This window comes from Rhynchophorus ferrugineus, unplaced genomic scaffold, assembly GCF_030347505.1.
Source record: "Rhynchophorus ferrugineus isolate W39M unplaced genomic scaffold, kcgeb_rfMv2 rfM10, whole genome shotgun sequence".
Taxonomy (NCBI): Eukaryota; Metazoa; Arthropoda; class Insecta; order Coleoptera; family Curculionidae; genus Rhynchophorus; species Rhynchophorus ferrugineus.
In genome coordinates, this window is record NW_027472589.1 from 13,354,042 (window position 1) to 13,372,048 (window position 18,007).

The 18,007-nt window shown below is 30.4% G+C and overlaps 1 protein-coding gene and 2 non-coding genes across 4 annotated transcripts in view; 2 read left to right on the plus strand and 1 right to left on the minus strand.

Moving 5' to 3' along the window:
- The window catches only part of LOC143204121 (uncharacterized), a 236,256-nt gene that overhangs the window by 108,183 nt on the left and 110,066 nt on the right, over nucleotides 1-18,007 (plus strand). The window lies entirely within an intron of this gene.
- Nucleotides 11,056-11,127, plus strand: TRNAW-CCA (transfer RNA tryptophan (anticodon CCA)). Its single transcript has one exon. It is a non-coding gene; the product is annotated as a tRNA-Trp (tRNA).
- Nucleotides 15,573-15,734, minus strand: LOC143204365 (U1 spliceosomal RNA). The gene has a single exon (XR_013007592.1). It is a non-coding gene; the product is annotated as a U1 spliceosomal RNA (small nuclear RNA).

Here is an 18,007-nt window from a genome sequence, read left to right on the forward strand (position 1 = left end):
TCAGAAGCCTGCAGGTAAAATCATTCAAAGAAAAATACAAAACTAATAATGTTGGCTAATGTGTAATATCTTGTTACTTGATATTTTATTAGCGATTTTCTACATCATTACTTTATTTTCTACTTTTATCTTATTTTCATCTTAAATCTAGAGGATCCCATCGCTAACATCTTACATATTGTCATTCCATACAACATAATGTCATATCTTGTGAAGTTAATTATTCTAAATCCTTTTTTTCTATACAGTTCACATAATTCTCTCTTCAACAATTTATTTTCTTGGGTAATTCAATTCTGTTTTACTGGAATTGGGCTTCGAATTAGTAAAAAGATTGGGCACAATACTGAATAATATATTGTACGTTTTAAGTCATTTTGGAAATATAGAATTCAAACAGTAATACTACGATGGGATGCATTATATTTATTTTCACAATATGTGATTTAAGGTAAATATGTGTGAAATGTTTAATTGTTTCATTTTATTTACGTTGTTTTAGAAATAGGACTGAAACACAGTACGCTGTTAGTTCGGTGGCTGATCAATGTGGCTACAGATTATTATACCTTCCTCCGTATCACTGTATATTCAATGGAATGGTGTGGCATATAATGACTAAAGTGGCCATACAACTTCAGAAGGATACGCAATCGAGGAATTATTCGTATAAGTGGAAAGAAGCATTGTCTACAGTAATAATTTGCATATATATATATATATATATATATATATATATATATATATATATATATATATAAATGAAACTTTATAACTAAACTTATGATTATATGTCTTACTATATGATTAATTATAAATACTTTGTTTTCTGAATATATGTATAACATCAAGGTCTTATAGATCAAGATAATATAGCCTAAACTTTCTTTTATCAACTCCCTAATTTCAAGGGGTTAATCTGCATCATATTCTGATTTCTCTCTTGATGTTGGCGTAGGTTGATTCGCATCTGACCCAATTCGTTCAATTACATTTCCAGTTTGTTGCTCAAGATCGTCTTTAATTTTGAGTTTTACGTTTAGACTGATTTGTTCCTGCATTACTAGACTGAACTTGTACCAGTCACAAAATTTGTTAGGAAGATTAGGCTTTTTCAGTATTGCCGTACCCGGTATTAACAATACTGTAGTGGGATCAGATACTTTTTCGTACAAGCCTCTCCTTTTTAATTGGTTTGATGAGATTGACATGTAAGAATTTAGTAGGTCTGATGCTTTATTATTGTCGGTGGTCCTATCACTGGGTTCGCTTTTTGAGTAATAATTACAATTTGTAATATGAATTGCTTTAGGAAATTTACAATTAGTAAAATCTTGTAAGTGATTTGTTCTCACAAATAGTTCTAGTTCGCGGACCTTGATTTCCCAAATATTTAATTTTTTAAACAGAAGAGAATGTTAATTGATAAAAATATAAGTAGGGTTTTTTTTATAAAAAGCTTGCTGGTGTGGTACACATAAAACAAAACTATGGCTTTTTCAAAATATATTTATCCAATCACGCACTAATTCAATAATATATCTAGAATATAAATAAATTGCAACGTAAACTGTTGTTCATTACGTTCGGCATTGTTACTTAATAATGTAAGTCTCCATAACTAACTATTAATGATTCACACTTTTCAGATTAAGCAATGTCAGATAGTTCCAGTTCAGTTTCTGGTGTCGATACCAATGTTTCCTTCAGATTCCTTATTAGTCGTAAGGGTAGTGATGCAGTAGTATTTCTGTAGTTCTTGTGGTACTCACATTCACGTTGAGGGATAATTTGGTTTTCCGAGCATTTCAATATTCTGGACTTTTGATTTTCAGTCGGTATTATGCGCTGATACCCGTCCTTATATTGATTCGAAGCTTCACTCAATATTTTCACATTGTTATTCACTGAGGCAGATTTATATTCAACGCACATGTTATTAAAACATATTGGAGCCATTTTAGCTTTCTTGAATACTTGTTCAACAGCAACACAAGGGAACACTAATAACGAAATATTTTCCTAAGAGATATTTATACCTGTTCAGACCATAAATGCATTTATAAATTTGTTTATAGTGTTTATAGTTTAAAAGAATAAAGGATTTGAAAACCTCTTTGTATATAATAACATCAAAGGATTATTACTCTCAGTATAAATGAATTATTTGTGAGTAGTTATATAAGTGAAGAGTATACAATATATTATCCCTTTTTAATTCATTTTACCTAACCCTTATTATTGATTACTTAACTACTTTATGGTTTTATTGTAAAAAAATATTCTAAAAATATAGTAAAATAATTAAATACATCTTTTTAATTGAATTAATAACAGTTACTATGTTCTGGGAATTATTTATTTTACTTTATAGACATTTTGTTTTCAAAATTCTTTTGTAGTAACTGTACGATGGACATTACATTGGATATACTACGTTGTACCGATTTTTTACAGTAAAGTTTTAAATTGAAATAATACTTAATTATAGTCTAAATTATAGGCGTAATGTATATACGAACAAAGCGAAATGGCATAAGGAACGGAACCTGAAGCGCATAAATAAACCAAACTAGCTCTATATATATTTTTATTACACAAGGACATTTTAAAACCAGTAAAGTGTATAACTATAAAGTTGCGCCAAAATCCGTCTAAATTTAACGATGTCAGAACAAGGCCCTCCATGGTATGTTAGAAATTATCATACGATGGGCGAGAACAAATTGAACAGTTTGTAAAGAAATTACTACAATATACGGGGACCTCAATGGCATCATTTACACAGAAACAGTAGATGGTAGAAACTAACGTCAACACATGTACCATGCGAGTTAAACTTAAAAAGCGACAGGCCATAAAATTTCGGAAATAAAAAAGAATTATATTTATTTATTGTAATTGTCAAAAATTTTGGAAATATTTGAATGATTATCAATTGTTAATACTATAATCTGCATTATAATTATTTACGAATATGTATTTTCATAGTAAATAGTTTGAGTTTGTTTTATTTAGTTCCGTTGTTTTAGAAATAGGCCTGAAACATAGTAGGTTGTAGATTTGGCGACTGTATAATGTGGGCACAGGTTATTACAGCTTGCTCCATATCATCGTATATTCAATCCGTTTGGATTGATATGGGCTGGGTCAAATAATTAATACAAGTGGAAAGAAGCTTTGTCTACAATAACAATGTGCGATTGAAGTAGTTCCATCAGGACATACGGAAGAAGAAATTCATAAATATTAAACTAAAGCTCATTAATTTTGATTATATATGTTCACTGTTATTTTAGATGGAATATAGACTATTCGCTTATGTTTCTATTTATCTAGTGGGTCTCTGACTTCAATAAATAAAATATTAAACCATATATAGTAATTAATATTGTAAATAAATATTAAGTAAAAACGTTTAAATATAATTATAAAACTTTATTTTTCATATTAATCAGTAAACTACAAATAAATTATTACTGGCAACGTCTGGAATAAGGATGATGTCTTCGTATATTAAGTTTACCCATCATTTTCGTTAAGCGTGACACCTTTCCTGGGTTGTGGGATCCAAGGCGACTGCACGATGGCGTTATGGTGATTTGATTCATTAATTTTGTGATTTTCGATGTGCTGCTCTCATCTTCTCGTACTATTTCTACATTCGTCAACATCAGAATCTTCTCAAATTGTTCCTTCAGTGTTCTAAATGTTTCCTGTAACTCTAAGGCTTGTCTTTCCAAATCTGCAATATCAATACGGTCATTGATATGACTACTCTCCTCGGCGGACATTTTGTTTTCGAAGCTGTTTTGTAATATCCAAAAAGTTGTGTTAACTCTGCCACAGTTCTTTTTAAACTGGTCTGTTTCTCCAGGTGTCTGACCCTATTTATATAAGATCACATTTTATGATAATAGACTGTTTATTATTATTAGTATTTATTATATTAACTCTTTCAAATATATCTTTTATGGTAGGTACTATGAAATTATAAAACCAATAAAATAATTATGTGATAATAGATATGCAATTGTTCACCTCAATTGACATAACATCATTTACCAACGACGAGGTGTAAATAAAGCCTAATAGATGAAAAAAGTATCCGCTATCGATGGACAATAATTTGAATAATTGACATACGGAAGAAGAAATTAACAAATATTAAATTAAAAGCTATTAATTTTATATATCTGTTTTAACAGTATGTTCACTGTTACTTTAGATGGAATATAAATTGTTCGCTTATGTTCCTATTTATCTATTGGTTTTCTGACTTCAATAAATAAAATATTAAACCATATATAGTAATTGATATTGTAAATAAATATTAAGTAAAAACGTTCAAATGTGATTATAAAACTTTAATTTTCATTTTAATCAGTAAACTACAAATAAATTATTACTGGCAACGTCTGGAATAAGGATGATGTCTTCGTATATTAAGTTTACCCATCATTTTCGTTAAGCGTGACACCTTTCCTGGGTTGTGGGATCCAAGGCGACTGCACGATGGCGTTATGGTGATTTGATTCATTAATTTTGTGATTTTCGATGTGCTGCTCTCATCTTCTCGTACTATTTCTACATTCGTCAACATCAGAATCTTCTCAAATTGTTCCTTCAGTGTTCTAAATGTTTCCTGTAACTCTAAGGCTTGTCTTTCCAAATCTGCAATATCAATACGGTCATTGATATGACTACTCTCCTCGGCGGACATTTTGTTTTCGAAGCTGTTTTGTAATATCCAAAAAATTGTGTTAACTCTGCCACAGTTCTTTTTTAACTGGTCTGTTTCTCTAGGTAGCTGACCCTATTTATATAAGATCACATTTTATGATAATAGACTGTTTATTATTATTAGTATTTATTATATTAACTCTTTCAAATATATCTTTTATGGTAGGTACTATGAAATTATAAAACCAATAAAATAATTATGTCATAATAGATATGTAATTGTTCACCTCAATTGACATAACATCATTTACCAATGACGAGGTAAATAAAGCCTAATAGATGAAGAAAGTAACCGCTATCGATGGACAATAATTTGAATAATTGACATACGGAAGAAGAAATTAACAAATATTAAACTAAAAGCTATTAATTATATATATATATATATATATATATATATATATATATATATATATATATATATATATGTTTTAACAGTATGTTCACTGTTACTTTATATGGAATATAAATTATTCGCTTATGTTCCTATTTATCTATTGGTTTTCTGACTTCAATAAATAAAATATTAAACCATATATAGTAATTGATATTATAAATAAATATTAAGTAAAAACGTTTAAATATGATTATAAAACTTTATTTTTCATATTAATCAGTAAACTACAAATAAATTATTACTGGCAACGTCTGGAATAAGGATGATGTCCTTGTATATTAAGTTTACCCATCATTTTCGTTAAGCGTGACACCTTTCCTGGGTTGTGGGATCCAAGGCGACTGCACGATGGCGTTATGGTGATTTGATTCATTAATTTTGTGATTTTCGATGTGCTGCTCTCATCTTCTCGTACTATTTCTACATTCGTCAACATCAGAATCTTCTCAAATTGTTCCTTCAGTGTTCTAAATGTTTCCTGTAACTCTAAGGCTTGTCTTTCCAAATCTGCAATATCAATACGGTCATTGATATGACTACTCTCCTCGGCGGACATTTTGTTTTCGAAGCTGTTTTGTAATATCCAAAAAATTGTGTTAACTCTGCCACAGTTCTTTTTTAACTGGTCTGTTTCTCTAGGTAGCTGACCCTATTTATATAAGATCACATTTTATGATAATAGACTGTTTATTATTATTAGTATTTATTATATTAACTCTTTCAAATATATCTTTTATGGTAGGTACTATGAAATTATAAAACCAATAAAATAATTATGTGATAATAGATATGCAATTGTTCACCTCAATTGACATAACATCATTTACCAACGACGAGGTGTAAATAAAGCCTAATAGATGAAAAAAGTATCCGCTATCGATGGACAATAATTTGAATAATTGACATACGGAAGAAGAAATTAACAAATATTAAATTAAAAGCTATTAATTTTATATATCTGTTTTAACAGTATGTTCACTGTTACTTTAGATGGAATATAAATTGTTTCGCTTATGTTCCTATTTATCTATTGGTTGTCTGACTTCAATAAATAAAATATTAAAACATATACAGTAATTGATATTGTAAATAAATATTAAGTAAAAACGTTCAAATGTGATTATAAAACTTTAATTTTCATATTAATCAGTAAACTACAAATAAATTATTACTGGCAACGTCTGGAATAAGGATGATGTCTTCGTATATTAAGTGTACCCATCATTTTCGTTAAGCGTGAGACCTTTCCTGGGTTGTGGGATCCAAGGCGACTGCACGATGGCGTTATGGTGATTTGATTCATTAATTTTGTGATTTTCGATGTGCTGCTCTCATCTTCTCGTACTATTTCTACATTCGTCAACATCAGAATCTTCTCAAATTGTTCCTTCAGTGTTCTAAATGTTTCCTGTAACTCTAAGGCTTGTCTTTCCAAATCTGCAATATCAATACGGTCGTTGATATGACTACTCTCCTCGACAGACATTTTGTTTTCGAAGCTGTTTTGTAATATCCAAAAAGTTGTGTTAACTCTGCCACAGTTCTTTTTAAACTGGTCTGTTTCTCCAGGTGTCTGACCCTATTTATATAAGATCACATTTTATGATAATAGACTGTTTATTATTATTAGTATTTATTATATTAACTCTTTCAAATATATCTTTTATGGTAGGTACTATGAAATTATAAAACCAATAAAATAATTATGTCATAATAGATATGTAATTGTTCACCTCAATTGACATAACATCATTTACCAATGACGAGGTAAATAAAGCCTAAAAGATGAAGAAAGTAGCCGCTATCGATGGACAATAATTTGAATAATTGACATACGGAAGAAGAAATTAACAAATATTAAACTAAAAGCTATTAATTATATATATATATATATATATATATATATATATATATATATATATATATATATATATATATATATATATGTTTTAACAGTATGTTCACTGTTACTTTATATGGAATATAAATTATTCGCTTATGTTCCTATTTATCTATTGGTTTTCTGACTTCAATAAATAAAATATTAAACCATATATAGTAATTGATATTATAAATAAATATTAAGTAAAAACGTTTAAATATGATTATAAAACTTTATTTTTCATATTAATCAGTAAACTACAAATAAATTATTACTGGCAACGTCTGGAATAAGGATGATGTCCTTGTATATTAAGTTTACCCATCATTTTCGTTAAGCGTGACATCTTTCCTGGGTTGTGCGATCCAAGGCGACTGCACGATGGCGTTATGGTGATTTGATTCATTAATTTTGTGATTTTCGATGTGCTGCTCTCATCTTCTCGTACTATTTCTACAGTCGTCAACTTCAGAATCTTCTCAAATTGTTCCTTCAGTGTTCTAAATGTTTCCTGTAACTCTAAGGCTTGTCTTTCCAAATCTGCAATATCAATACGGTCATTGATATGACTACTCTCCTCGGCGGACATTTTGTTTTCGAAGCTGTTTTGTAATATCCAAAAAGTTGTGTTAACTCTGCCACAGTTCTTTTTAAACTGGTCTGTTTCTCCAGGTGTCTGACCCTATTTATATAAGATCACATTTTATGATAATAGACTGTTTATTATTATTATTATTAGTATTTATTATATTAACTGTTTCAAATTTATCTTTTATGGGAGGTACTATGAAATTATAAAACCAATAAAATAATTATGTCATAATAGATATGTAATTGTTCACCTCAATTGACATAACATCATTTACCAATGACGAGGTAAATAAAGCCTAATAGATGAAGAAAATAACCGCTATCGATGGACAATAATTTGAATAATTGACATACGGAAGAAGAAATTAACAAATATTAAACTAAAAGCTATTAATTATATATATATATATATATATATATATATATATATATATGTTTTAACAGTATGTTCACTGTTACTTTATATGGAATATAAATTATTCGCTTATGTTCCTATTTATCTATTGGTTTTCTGACTTCAATAAATAAAATATTAAACCATATATAGTAATTGATATTATAAATAAATATTAAGTAAAAACGTTTAAATATGATTATAAAACTTTATTTTTCATATTAATCAGTAAACTACAAATAAATTATTACTGGCAACGTCTGGAATAAGGATGATGTCCTTGTATATTAAGTTTACCCATCATTTTCGTTAAGCGTGACATCTTTCCTGGGTTGTGCGATCCAAGGCGACTGCACGATGGCGTTATGGTGATTTGATTCATTAATTTTGTGATTTTCGATGTGCTGCTCTCATCTTCTCGTACTATTTCTACATTCGTCAACATCAGAATCTTCTCAAATTGTTCCTTCAGTGTTCTAAATGTTTCCTGTAACTCTAAGGCTTGTCTTTCCAAATCTGCAATATCAATACGGTCGTTGATATGACTACTCTCCTCGACAGACATTTTGTTTTCGAAGCTGTTTTGTAATATCCAAAAAGTTGTGTTAACTCTGCCACAGTTCTTTTTAAACTGGTCTGTTTCTCCAGGTGTCTGACCCTATTTATATAAGATCACATTTTATGATAATAGACTGTTTATTATTATTATTATTAGTATTTATTATATTAACTGTTTCAAATTTATCTTTTATGGGAGGTACTATAAAACTATAAAACCAATAAAATAATTATGTCATAATAGATATGTAATTGTTCACCTCAATTGACATAACATCATTTACCAACGACGAGGTGTAAATAAAGCCTAATAGATGAAAAAGGTAGCCGCTATCGATGGACAATAATTTTGAATAATTGACATACGGAAAAAGAAATTAACAAATATTAAACTAAAAGCTATTAATTATATATATATATATATATATATATATATATATATATATATATATATATATATATATATATATATATATATGTTTTAACAGTATGTTCACTATTACTTTAGATGGAATATAAATTGTTCGCTTATCTTCCTATTTATCTAGTGGGTCTCTGACTTCAATAAATAAAATATTAAACCATATATAGTAATTAATATTGTAAATAAATATTAAGTAAAAACGTTTAAATGTAATTATAAAACTTTAGTTTTCATATGAATTAGTAATCTACAAATGAATTATTACTGGCAACGCCTAGAATAAGGATGATGTCTTTGTATATTAAGTTTACCCATCATTTTCGTTAAGCGTGACACCTTTCCTGGGTTGTGGGATCCAAGGCTACTGCACGATGGCGTTATGGTGATTTGATTCATTAATTTTGTGATTTTCGATGTGTTGCTCTCATCTTCTCGTACTATTTCTGCATTCGTCAACATCAGAATCTTCTCAAATTGTTCCTTCAATGTTCTAAATGTTTCCTGTAACTCTAAGGCTTGTCTTTCCAAAGCTGCAATATCAATACGGTCATTAATGTGACTACTCTCCTCGACGGACATTTTGTTTTCGAAGCTGTTTTGAAATATCCAAAAAGTTGTGTTAACTCTGCCACAGTTCTTTTTAAAATGATCTGTTTCTCCAGTTATATACTGAGGTCAAATTGTATTGCCGATAGCCGAATAACGTGGGAGCACATGGCAAATTAAATGGACAGAATAGGATAATGGATTGTTAAATAGGAAATATAACTTAATATACCATATCAAGCTTGTATATGTAATGGGAATGAATCAACTATTAAAATAATATAAAAAATATATTTAGTAGAGAAATGAGAAAAAACCTAAGTAAATATTTCTACAAACGAACAAATATCTATTCGAGTAAATTGAGAAGTCAATAGAAATAAATGAACGACCATAAGCTAATATAAATGTTCACTAAAACTCACAAAATAAATAAAAACCCTATTCAGGTAAATCATAAGAGATCACTCAAGACTAATTTTCGCGCAGTCTAAACAGTAACCAGGATTTCCTGAACGTGCATTGCATACATAAATAGTGTCTTTTCTTTTTTTTGTAATTAACAATTTTCACATTGCTTCCTCATTACGTTTCTTGCTTTCTTCTTCTCTTGCATTTTCAAAACCTGTTCGCTGATAGCCGCTCTGGAAGTAGGTTCACTTTTAAGACGAGAGGGCCCTGACATATCGATATATTTTCGTGCCATATGCAATTCTGTGATACATATGAATCAAAAAGGAAAAATCAAAACAAAGCTCGTAAATGACTCATTTATAGTCTTCAGATAATGCCGATACAACTGTACGGGCGCACTACTAATGTCGAACTAAATACATGGCTTAGACACATGGCAAGACACACAATACCCGCTACAACGTTATTGGCAGCTCCAAACTTGCTGAAGAAGTGATATTAAACGATTTTACAGACGCATATCATATAATCCCGAACGAACAATTCGGTTTCCGTGCCAAACAACGCAACTATCCACCAGACACTGATAAAAGGTCGAAAAAACGGAGCCATCTTCTTAGATGTCCCCAAAGCTTTCGATCAAGTTGGCACTATGGTTTAATATTTAAAGCGAAACAGCTATGTCGGTGACGCAATCTTCGCTCGTAAACAAATTTCCGCAGTAGTCCCGCAAGGTGCTCCACTAGGCCCAGCGCTATTCAACCTTTATATGGCTGATTTCCCGCTCTGCACACTTTTCCATACAGCATTACTTACTGTCCCGACGCTATTCGCATCAAAAGTACAGCTAATCCGCTGTTCCGCGCCTATCGCCTCCAAATCGATAAAGTTCCTATCCCATGGCTCCAGAAAGTTTACCAGTACCTCGGTCTCCAGTTCAACCGCAGATTCCAATAATCAGGCCAAATTCAGCTAGCCATTTGCAAAGGAAATGGCGTGTACAACCTACTATTTCCTCTACTCTGCAGAAAAAAACAAACAGAAAACAAAAAAACACAAACAAGTTAAGAAACGATGCCCTAAAATACCGACTTGAATGTCCATAAGACTCCGTGGCGCAACGGTAGCGCGTCTGACTCCAGATCAGAAGGTTGCGTGTTCAAATCACGTCGGGGTCAGGATCACTTTTTAATAAAAAGGTAAGCAATGCAAATCGTCATTAATGCCTATTTTTATTGCTTGATTTTTTTTATTCAGGTCATACCGTTATATTGGCCTAAATATTTTTTCTGTACATTACATGTTGCTCTTTCTTGTTTTTGAATACCAACAAAATGCAGGCTACAAAAAAATTAATAAAGATTATTTGTTGAAAACTTAATTATAGTAACAATCTTGTCATATCGGCGGAATTAACCAAAAAATGATTTATATTTATACTTTATTTTATTACCAATATATTCTAATCAACTAGCATAAAATTTATCCTGATCTCTCTCTTTTTGTACAAAGAAAGCAAACTATATTTACTCAGAAATAAAAATATTTACTCAGAAATAAAATTTTCATATTTGTTTAGCATAAAAATTGTAGTACAAAGATTAAGAATATATGTATTTATTAGGTGTTTTGGTAATATTGCATTGAAATGTTAGTATTTCAATAAAATGTGTTTTAACTAAGGCCATAATAATGTAAACCAAAAATTGAAACAAAGCAAAACAAAAGCCGGTAGATATTTGAATTCAAATTATTTTCTTTTCTCAAAATATTTTTCTTAGGGAAATCTGCAGTGAACTGAAAACAGTGCGTGATACGTTCAAACTGTTAAAGACCGGGCAGTGGAAATGCTGAGATGTACTCCCTTTGGATACAAAGGCCGTCGAGCTGTGACTGGAAATCGTACAGTTTCTTAGAGTGTCTCGAAGAGTACGTGTTGACGTAGTCGACTAACGAATGTTATTGCAATCACCGTTATACCACTCTGTATGTTGTACCCTGTATATATAAAGGGAATGGTCATTATAATACTTTTCTTGAACATATGCATTTTACTCGTCAAGAAATAAAAGTATTTCTTACAACTGATATTTGTGGCATTCCACTAGCGATGAGATGTAATTTTACTTTTTCATGTTTCAGGAAAATGCAAAAAGTTATAGATAATAGTGCTCTCTATCTGTTATAATTCTTATATTTAATATTATAATTAATATATAATATACTGAAGTATTTACCCCGCACTAGTCATGCTTATTTATCGATACAGGTACAACGGAACAATAGTACAGTCATAAATTTATATATTAGGATTGTATTAAGCAAATCTAATACAAAGTATAATAACATATAAAATAATAATATAATATCTTCTTCTTATGAATGTTTTAGTTTAATGGATTAAACATTCGTACTGAATTCACCCGCTAGATGGCAGCTACATCGATAAGTAACCGTTTCTAGTCTATACTCGTTGAATACTTCTACCGAAGAGTGGAAAAATATCGTAGCTAGTGATTACTCTTGTTTCCTATTGAGTAGAGGCTCTAGTGCAGGGTCACGCTCGATGGCGTCGAGATTGCCGTGAATTTACTAAGCGGCTTCTCCTAAGCAAGCCCAGTTTATGGACTACGACTGGGCTGACCTTTGACAGACGTCTAATTTTTGGTAGTCGGGACTGCATACGGTAGACCCGACGTTTAATTAATCCAATACAGTTATCATTGTAGTTACAGTCAGTTGCATAGTCGAAATTTAATGTTTAATGTATATTAATTTATTGGCTACATGTTATTCTAGTAATTATATTAAGTAAATAAATATATTAAGTAATGTTATTCTGTAATTCTGTTGGATTCTCCGTTTCTAATGGTGTACAGAAGATGACAGTAAATACCTATACATCCATGCCTATACAAGTTTCTAATAAGTACATGTTATAATTACACTATGTTGAAAATTCATGACATTTCCACTAAACAATTAACTTTTTTCTTCTTTAGAAATACCTATAAAATCAGAAAGATATAAGTATAATAACAATTAGATAGAAATGATATACAAACATGATCATATTTCATTCTTAACTTTACTATTATCTTCAAGTAAATTATGTTTCTATATTATTTAACATAAAAATATATCCTTTGTTTCATACCAATCTACCAAATTAGTGTTATAAAACGATAATATGTTAGTAATAATTTATAACCTTAATTTTGCCTATGAAAATAATTATATTACCTAAACAAATTAACCTAAAAATAACTTCTAACCACAACCATAGAAAAAATAGAAATTTCACGGTATAGGCGACCTTGGGGAAATGTTTTGTTTAGTTCAATCAACTGTAGCGCTGCGATCGCAAATTGTGATTGGCTAGTTTAAATTCCTGGTGCCGCCACTGACATGAAATGTAATTGGTCGATCAAATTGTGTGAAATCAGCATTTTCTATGAGCGTCCATTTTTATGTTTGTTGTTTGTAGGTTATGGTTTTTGTTTAGATCACGGAATTTTCGTTTTACGTTGTGCATGTTTTCTGTTTTACATTAATTATATGGAGTAATAACATAAAAATTGATGATAATGCGTCAGTGTAGTAAAAGATCTAGTGTACCGGGGTAAAATTCTACTACTGAAATTAGACATCGTTTCCCAAAGAATGATCTCGCTCCTTTCTAAAAATGGGTTGATCAAGTAAATAGTAGTAAGTTACCTGGATAAACCACAATGCAAATATATCAATTTCATGGTGTTTGTTATGGACATTTTAGTGAAAAATTTAGAATTATCCTTCCTTCACGAACAGGTATTTGGGTAAATGCATATCCATCATTGGTTTTATCAGGTACATATAAAATTATCTATCTACTACATGTCTCTTTATATATTGTTTGTTTACAGAAATTCAAAACCTTATGAATATAAAACCAATCATTCAGGAAAAGCATCTTACTCAGGATCATCAAGTTGGTTTCAGGAAACAACATTCCACTGTTTGAACAGATTCGGAGAATCACCAATCCCACAGAAAAATCACTAGAAGAAAATTAAGTTTGTTCTGCTATATCTTTAGATGTTGCTCAACCTTTCGACGAAACTTGGCATGAGGATTTAAAGGATGATATTAAAATACTATCCAAAATTTTAGAGTTCGAGTCTTAGAGATAACCGACCGATACCTTACGGTCAAACAAGTAGGTGTATATTCTGACTTGAAGATCACGTGCTTGTATGTGTGCTATATATATATATATATATATATATATATATATATATATATATATATATATATATACCAATCGGTTTTGGATTTTTAACATATATTTTTTAATGACCGCCAAATACTTTTTCGAACGAAAACGATTCTGCATTTCTTTACAATCGGTACATCCGCGTACACAACACTTCCTAGATGGAGAATTAACTTTACTTATTGAACTACCAACATATATATACTAACTAGCGACCCGCCCCGGCTTCGCACGGGTGCAATGCTGATACTAAATTAAATACACTGCTAAACATAGCGGCCCGCTCCGATTTTGCACGGGCATAAAATATATATGCCTATGTCACTCAATGAAAACATGATTAAAATCGATCCAGTATTTTTGGTTCATTCATTACTGCCCTTGGCCTGCACGCATTAAATTTGGAGTAAAACAATTCCTCTTCCCCTATACTTACTATGAAGATTTCCTTCTATCTTTGGCATATCTAAATTCATACAATTTTTATTACATTACACATTTTTAAACGCAAATTTTAAATTTGTAATATTTCCGAAAATATTTGTTTAATTTACATGCTGTAAGGAACCATATTGATTTATATTAATTGCACACTGAATTTAAGGTACTTAATTCGATAAGGATTAATGCCGTATTGCTTAAAATAGCTTCGTAAATAAGCCATTTTCTCACGTAAAAAGTAAACAATAAAAATGGTTAATGTGGGTTATCCCTAAAAGATAAACATATACCATCGCGGACTTTTTTGTAGACCTTTTTATGGTGTACAATACTGTAGTACATTAATTTGATCTAACTCGTAGGGTTGGCAGCGTTTTTGCTAATTGCTAAATAAGCCTAAAAAAATAGGTTAATTTACGACATCACGTTAGAAACCTCTAAAATTAGCAATGTTGCCTTAGTATATTATGCATGTATTATACATATAAACCTTCCTCTTGAATCACTCTATCTATTGAAAAAAACCGCATCAAAATCCGTTGCGTAGTTTTAAAGATTTAAGCGCACATAGGGATATAGGGACAGAAAAGGCGACTTTGTTTTATACTATGTAGTGATGAACTAATTTAGTTTCTAAACGCACTATTCTTTATGTGAGCCATACTGAAAATGGTGCTAAAACTAAATAAACAACAAACGTACCTTAGAAACGAAGTGAGCCAATCAGATCTCGTCGCGGTTTATAGCCTAACGATGAAAACAAATAATAAGTTAAAAGTACCGACATTTAGATGTGCACATTGCGAAGCATTTCCCCTTCCATCAGAAATAGATGTTTGGGAATATTTAAGAATGCACTATCGGTGAACATAATAATATTCTTCAAACAATTTCGGTAAAACTAGGAATGCATTGAATTACTTAACGTCGGGATAGCGCGTACGCAGTCCCGGCTACCAAAAATTACGCGTCCGAGTTATCCACATTAGGGATAATCGCAAAGGTCAGCCCAGCCGTGGTGCAATGGTAGGGCCTCGCTTTGGAGAAACCGCCTTGTTGATCACGGTAATCTCTACGCCAGGTAAGTATGCCATTTGGTCTTTGGATTTGGGTGTTAACTGGGGTGTGTTGTTTAAGGAAGGTTACTTTTCGATAGAGCTGCCATCTGGAGCATTATATTGATAATATTGTGAAGTCTAAAAGGTATCTGTTTCGTAATATATATATCGATTTAGTTTGTGAAAAGTGCACAAGAGGGATGAAGCTTTGAATTCCTATAAATGTCTTTTAAATTAATTTTGAAATCAAATATTTTTTTATTCAAAGTTTATTTGCATATTCGGCATCGAAATGTATGACGTCAAGACGCAATGTTGCCGTATCAACTCTGAGTTTCTGGTTTTGACATACAACAAAATTCTAATCTAAATAAAATAATTGAACAAAAATGTTAGCAAATATAATTTATTTTTACATTATAGTACATATAAAAACTAAAATTAATTATATAGTGATAACTTCTTATGCCTATCGCTTTCAAGAATTTTGCATACGTCTGTCAACCTAACGACTTTGACAGGCTCATTCGTTTACGTGTTCGAAATATTCACACAGCATTGTATCTCTTTTTAACTAGAATAAAATGAGAAGAATGAATATTGTCTGATTCTAAAACGAGTGTACAAACTGGGGCAGGTAATACATTAAACATTGAATAGACCTTACATTTACGTATTACATATTTAGAGTATCGTTCATTAATGTATGCATTTCGATAATATGTACTGCGCTTGATTTCAATTAATGTGCTGGATTTAAATAATTTTAATTAATATTTCATCAATTAATTAACTGGGTATATTTACAATAGAAAAAAAAACGATTGAGGTTAGAATCAAGTTTTATTGATTTTAATAATTCTCTACATATTATTAATAAAGTGCCCAGTTTTATACAATATTTTACAATCATTTGAATAATTTTCAGAATGTTTTAATTTTCATTAAGTATTATTTTCTTTAAGCGATGAAAACAGTTATTGTAGTGGTATCTATATTAACAGTAAGTTATGTGTACTAAAATATGTACAGCATACTCAACAGATCAGAGAACATCTTACAGTTTTTTCTCTTCTTGTTTTTCAACCAAAGTAGGGGTTTTTTCAAAAAATATATTGATATAACACACTAAACCTTTAAAATAAGTACCAAGTACTTAAGTACCAATTTAAAGAGGTTATAAAAAATATAAAATGGTTTTTCTAATGTTTTAAAAATATATTTATTTTTTTTTAAATATAATTATTCAATTGGTCTTGTTGTAGGTTAGTCCACGTATCCCGAGAGGACGCGCTGCCGTTATCAGGATTCCTTGCTACTAAATTGTAGTTGTTTAAGCTGTTTCCTGCAACCGACATTGTGGTTTTTTGCAATGATAATAAACATTTAGTTGGAAGAAGGGAAATTTAACGCTAGGTACAATGTGAAGGTAACGGTAACGTTGCTGGTGAAGCAACTGTTCAGGAACAGGCAAGATTATTTTGATTTATGCTACTTCCTTGATAAAAATCCGATTAATATAATAATATTAGTTAAATTATAAGAATAAAGTGTATTTCTGTCACTGCCATTTGACCGGAACTTTTAAAGTATTTAAATACATATGGTAAATCCGCTCTAGTATTTTATTTCCATTCTATATTCCCAACGATAAAATGATTTTATTAAGCATTCTTGATCAAATTGTTTATTCTTTTTATGATCGGACCCTTTTTTGAACCCACCTTTAGTGAAATGTCCATATCCTTTCGTGGTTGGACTTTTTTAAGAATAGGTTTCTTTTTTGTATATCCCGCCTAGGACTCGTACATTTTATTATCTTTAATAACTTCAAATGATTTAATAACACCATGACCTTTGTCCCCTTTTTTAAGATCTAGCCAATCTGAAACAAACTGATCTAGTTAATGAATAAATTAATCTTGACATCTAGTCCTTCTGAAACACAGTCAGTGCAATGGAAATAAAATAATGAGACAAAAATAACATTATGAAATATAATATATTTTAACGTTATAGGAAATCAAATGCATATATTACCGATGGACTGAAACTACAGTCAATTAAGCAGCCACAATATTTTGTAGATTAGAGTTGTTTTAGTATATATACATTTAATTAATTCTCTAGAACCGTATCATTTACTACTAGTTCTAAAACAAGATCAATTTTTCTTAACCTTAATGTTCTGAGTTCACCAGATATCAAATAAATTGAAATTCTTAAAGTCGAAAATGAATTGATTTTTATATAATGTATCTGAAAAAGCTACTCCCAAAAAATTTAAATTGCCGACTTGGTCGT